Raw genomic sequence first — 6,409 nt, 5'->3', positions numbered from 1 at the left:
AGCAAAATGAGTTCTTAAAGTTATCAATCTTCATTTCTTTTGAGTGTTTTATGCATTACTTTGATTTTGATTTCAGGTAAGGGGAGAAGTCAGTTCTATCCTTTTTATGTTTTGTTTTTTTACTTAATAATTTACTAGTTTATATTGAAATTTATTTATTTTAGTTATCACAGTCCTTATTTTTCATAGAGATTAAAAACTTTTATATGTTAAATCAGCATGCTTCAATAATAGTGTATGAAGTAACAATAATAATAGATTAAATTTTTAAAAACAGATGATGAGGTGAACTTATGTGCATATATTTTTTCATTTATGTTTGTTTCAGGAATTGCTACTAGTTTGGATACTCCCGCACAACTAGATTGTCCTTACGGAAGAAACGGACCACCAGATGCTTGCTGCATAGATGTTTGTAATTCAAATTGCGGTACAGAATGTCTTAGAAAGGGATTTCAGAAAGGTGGACAATGTTGGTTTCCACATGGACAAGATAATTGTTGTTGTTTTATTTAGTGAATTATGATGTATCATCACCATTGATAAAAATAAAAATTGAAAAGGAATTTTACCTTATCTTTAAAATTCATAATGTGTAAGAACATTTTGTGATGTTTGAGAAGCTCGTTATTATCATTGAATTCACTTAATAAACATTTCTTGCTAATGTTTTATGTAACAAAGTTTTATAATGTTAATTCAATGATCTAAATTTTAAAATTATATTAAATCCACTCTTAAAAAATTTAATGCTTTTCTACATAAAATATATCATATTTATGTTAGTCCTTTAAAAAGACTTCTGTTAGTCTAATTGGAATTTTCTGTTAAATTTTGTAAAGAAACGTTAACAAATGCATACATGGCTATCTAGTCGGATGTATTAATATGACATGGATTTTTTATTATTTGAAATTTATTATTATAATTGGTTATTGTTGAAACACATTTCTTCAAAATGGAAGTAACCCTAATTTGGTTCAAAGTTGAGACATGTTATCTGAAGAGCAAAGAGAGTACGATCTCCGCCGCCACCAACAACATCACTTCCAATTTCAACAACCTCCTCACCATTCCATTATTGTAAATGTTTTAGGGTGGGTACATATAAATATAAAACGTGTTTTTGAATCGGGATTCAACACTTTCTATTCACCTCTTCAAAACCTTATTTTTTTACTCATTCTCAATCTTCTTCTTCCCTATGCTCTTCTCTATTCTTGATTTACCTCAAAACCCCAAACTGAGCCTGACTATTTTAAAGATAAATGAAATTAGGTTCGCTCGTTAACTTAAATCTCAACTGTTCATGTTTTATTTTATTATAATTTGTGTTTAATTAAAATTGAGGTGTTTCCTATTGTGTAGCTTTTAATGCTTAATAAAAATCTTTCTTTTTAATATTATAATGAATAAGATGGCAAAGAATGTTTGATGTTTTAATATTTAGGTTATTTGAATAAATTAGACCTAACTAAGATTTTCTTTCGTTGAATTTGATTTTGTAGGAAGACCTATGGCTTGAAATATTTCCAGTTGTAACTGAGGTTTGTTGATTTTTTTTTTTTAATGTTTTACAAGATGATACTATATTGGTGTTTTTTTTTCTGACTACATTTTTGTTCTAATTACTTTTCTAGCTTCCATTATAGTTTTTATATACAACTATAATGGAAGTGTGTGAAGATCTTAACATTTCCAAGTTGGACAAATCCAATATGTATTGAAAGGCATGCCTTTGGTGATCAAGATAAGATCACTGATTCAACAATTAAAGGAACTAGAAAGATGATGTTGGTGTTTGGTATGCTTTTTTATTTTTGATGGTTTCACGATACTATAATACTATTTTAAGGACTGTAAAGTAAAAAAATATGTTGTCACTTCTTATAGAGCTTGTTTTTTCAGGATTAATTCAAGTTGCCCAATGATGATTATTTTTACAAATTCTTCAATTGTGGTTCTAGAAGCCAAGGAGAAGTTTAAAATTTTACCGGTGTAGGAGGTGTTGCATTGGCTATGTACACCACATATGAGGTTGGATCTTCACTGTCTTTTATCGTAGCCTTTCCATATGTCAATAGTAGGACAATTTAGTTTGAACGTAAATGAATTTGATCGGTTTTTTTACAAAGTCTATGAGGGTTTATTGTTGTCATCAGCACATTAGACTCCAACATAACACATTAGAAAATGACATTTGAATAATACAATAACTCTCCTTGATGATAGTGCCAATAACAAAAAAGGATGCAAATTGAGGAACGCCAATCTTAATAAAAATTTGTTCACATGTACAAAGCCAACTAAACGTGCCATATATTAGAAGGCAATGAGTCAAATGTGAGGCACCACAACCATCCATAAAGGGGAGGCTCACACAAATAACTAATTAAGGCTAAGTTCTACAAATCACCAAGATTTGTCCAATAGGACTAGTGGTTACTTAAAAATATAGACTTAACATCTAGAATAATTTTTAGTTCTGGTCTTTGGAAACATTTTTTTTTATCTTATTTTTTTTCATTGTTCTTTTGTTTTGGTCCTTATAAATTTATTTATGAATTTATTTTTACTTTTTGTCATTGTTTTGTTGTTTTTGTCCTTGTAATTTGTAACATACTTTATTTGAATCTCTTCAATATCCAAGACATATGAACAAAACTATATTATGATATATATTACAATGACCAATAAATATATAAATTAATTTTTCTAGAACTAATATAAAATAATAAGGACTAGAAATAAAATAAAAAATAATCCAAGGACCCAAAATTAAAAAAAAATAAAGTTTCCAGGAAAATATCCATCAAATCAACTATTGTTGAATCTAGAAAACAAGATCCGCACAAGAAGCCTCACAAAAAAATACCACCACCAAAACCATGGACTACAAATCCTTTAGAACAAATTTAAAAAATTTTACAAAAAGTGATCCACACATTCATTATTAATTTACTTTTGATTTATTAAACTTAAAATGATGGCATTTTATATATTTCAATATTATATATGCTTTAATTTTAAAAAAGGAGTTGTGATAAAGTATATGATTTACTAAATAAAATATTAATATTTATTACAGTAGTAAAAACTTTTGTGCCTATATAATAGAGAAGACCTTAGCCTTGTTACAAAAAAAAAATATATAATATAAGGCGAAATCCAGCAAAATGAGTTCTTAAAGTTATCAATCTTCATTTCTTTTGAGTGTTTTATGCATTACTTTGATTTTGATTTCAGGTAAGGGGAGAAGTCAGTTCTATCCTTTTTATGTTTTGTTTTTTTACTTAATAATTTACTAGTTTATATTGAAATTTATTTATTTTAGTTATCACAGTCCTTATTTTTCATAGAGATTAAAAACTTTTATATGTTAAATCAGCATGCTTCAATAATAGTGTATGAAGTAACAATAATAATAGATTAAATTTTTAAAAACAGATGATGAGGTGAACTTATGTGCATATATTTTTTCATTTATGTTTGTTTCAGGAATTGCTACTAGTTTGGATACTCCCGCACAACTAGATTGTCCTTACGGAAGAAACGGACCACCAGATGCTTGCTGCATAGATGTTTGTAATTCAAATTGCGGTACAGAATGTCTTAGAAAGGGATTTCAGAAAGGTGGACAATGTTGGTTTCCACATGGACAAGATAATTGTTGTTGTTTTATTTAGTGAATTATGATGTATCATCACCATTGATAAAAATAAAAATTGAAAAGGAATTTTACCTTATCTTTAAAATTCATAATGTGTAAGAACATTTTGTGATGTTTGAGAAGCTCGTTATTATCATTGAATTCACTTAATAAACATTTCTTGCTAATGTTTTATGTAACAAAGTTTTATAATGTTAATTCAATGATCTAAATTTTAAAATTATATTAAATCCACTCTTAAAAAATTTAATGCTTTTCTACATAAAATATATCATATTTATGTTAGTCCTTTAAAAAGACTTCTGTTAGTCTAATTGGAATTTTCTGTTAAATTTTGTAAAGAAACGTTAACAAATGCATACATGGCTATCTAGTCGGATGTATTAATATGACATGGATTTTTTATTATTTGAAATTTATTATTATAATTGGTTATTGTTGAAACACATTTCTTCAAAATGGAAGTAACCCTAGTTTGGTTCAAAGTTGAGACATGTTATCTGAAGAGCAAAGAGAGTACGATCTCCGCCGCCACCAACAACATCACTTCCAATTTCAACAACCTCCTCACCATTCCATTATTGTAAATGTTTTAGGGTGGGTACATATAAATATAAAACGTGTTTTTGAATCGGGATTCAACACTTTCTATTCACCTCTTCAAAACCTTATTTTTTTACTCATTCTCAATCTTCTTCTTCCCTATGCTCTTCTCTATTCTTGATTTACCTCAAAACCCCAAACTGAGCCTGACTATTTTAAAGATAAATGAAATTAGGTTCGCTCGTTAACTTAAATCTCAACTGTTCATGTTTTATTTTATTATAATTTGTGTTTAATTAAAATTGAGGTGTTTCCTATTGTGTAGCTTTTAATGCTTAATAAAAATCTTTCTTTTTAATATTATAAAGAATAAGATGGCAAAGAATGTTTGATGTTTTAATATTTAGGTTATTTGAATAAATTAGACCTAACTAAGATTTTCTTTCGTTGAATTTGATTTTGTAGGAAGACCTATGGCTTGAAATATTTCCAGTTGTAACTGAGGTTTGTTGAATTTTTTTTTTAATGTTTTACAAGATGATACTATATTGGTATTTTTTCTGACTACATTTTTGTTCTAATTACTTTTCTAGCTTCCATTATAGTTTTTATATACAACTATAATGGAAGTGTGTGAAGATCTTAACATTTCCAAGTTGGACAAATCCAATATGTATTGAAAGGCATGCCTTTGGTGATCAAGATAAGATCACTGATTCAACAATTAAAGGAACTAGAAAGATGATGTTGGTGTTTGGTATGCTTTTTTATTTTTGATGGTTTCACGATACTATAATACTATTTTAAGGACTGTAAAGTAAAAAAATATGTTGTCACTTCTTATAGAGCTTGTTTTTTCAGGATTAATTCAAGTTGCCCAATGATGATTATTTTTACAAATTCTTCAATTGTGGTTCTAGAAGCCAAGGAGAAGTTTAAAATTTTACCGGTGTAGGAGGTGTTGCATTGGCTATGTACACCACATATGAGGTTGGATCTTCACTGTCTTTTATCGTAGCCTTTCCATATGTCAATAGTAGGACAATTTAGTTTGAACGTAAATGAATTTGATCGGTTTTTTTACAAAGTCTATGAGGGTTTATTGTTGTCATCAGCACATTAGACTCCAACATAACACATTAGAAAATGACATTTGAATAATACAATAACTCTCCTTGATGATAGTGCCAATAACAAAAAAGGATGCAAATTGAGGAACGCCAATCTTAATAAAAATTTGTTCACATGTACAAAGCCAACTAAACGTGCCATATATTAGAAGGCAATGAGTCAAATGTGAGGCACCACAACCATCCATAAAGGGGAGGCTCACACAAATAACTAATTAAGGCTAAGTTCTACAAATCACCAAGATTTGTCCAATAGGACTAGTGGTTACTTAAAAATATAGACTTAACATCTAGAATAATTTTTAGTTCTGGTCTTTGGAAACATTTTTTTTTATCTTATTTTTTTTCATTGTTCTTTTGTTTTGGTCCTTATAAATTTATTTATGAATTTATTTTTACTTTTTGTCATTGTTTTGTTGTTTTTGTCCTTGTAATTTGTAACATACTTTATTTGAATCTCTTCAATATCCAAGACATATGAACAAAACTATATTATGATATATATTACAATGACCAATAAATATATAAATTAATTTTTCTAGAACTAATATAAAATAATAAGGACTAGAAATAAAATAAAAAATAATCCAAGGACCCAAAATTAAAAAAAAATAAAGTTTCCAGGAAAATATCCATCAAATCAACTATTGTTGAATCTAGAAAACAAGATCCGCACAAGAAGCCTCACAAAAAAATACCACCACCAAAACCATGGACTACAAATCCTTTAGAACAAATTTAAAAAATTTTACAAAAAGTGATCCACACATTCATTATTAATTTACTTTTGATTTATTAAACTTAAAATGATGGCTTTTATATATTTCAATATTATATATGCTTTAATTTTAAAAAAGGAGTTGTGATAAAGTATATGATTTACTAAATAAAATATTAATATTTATTACAGTAGTAAAAACTTTTGTGCCTATATAATAGAGAAGACCTTAGCCTTGTTACAAAAAAAAAATATATAATATAAGGCGAAATCCAGCAAAATGAGTTCTTAAAGTTATCAATCTTCATTTCTTTTGAGTGTTTTATGCATTACTTTGATTTTGATTTC

The 6,409-nt window shown here is 27.7% G+C and overlaps 2 long non-coding RNA genes across 2 annotated transcripts; both read left to right on the top strand.

Annotated features, from left to right (window-relative positions):
- Positions 1-576, top strand: LOC131657421 (uncharacterized). Its single transcript, XR_009300650.1, has 2 exons — positions 1-76; positions 329-576. It is a non-coding gene; the product is annotated as an uncharacterized LOC131657421 (long non-coding RNA).
- A 2,594-nt stretch (positions 577-3,170) lies between these two features.
- On the top strand, positions 3,171-3,746 carry LOC131657420 (uncharacterized). The gene is made up of 2 exons (XR_009300649.1): positions 3,171-3,246; positions 3,499-3,746. It is a non-coding gene; the product is annotated as an uncharacterized LOC131657420 (long non-coding RNA).
- The last annotated feature ends 2,663 nt before the right edge of the window (positions 3,747-6,409 follow it).

Source organism: Vicia villosa, linkage group LG3, assembly GCF_029867415.1.
Source record: "Vicia villosa cultivar HV-30 ecotype Madison, WI linkage group LG3, Vvil1.0, whole genome shotgun sequence".
NCBI classification, from domain to species: Eukaryota; Viridiplantae; Streptophyta; class Magnoliopsida; order Fabales; family Fabaceae; genus Vicia; species Vicia villosa.
Note: the sequence above shows the minus strand (reverse complement) of the source record. Positions and strands in the feature narration are given on the sequence as shown.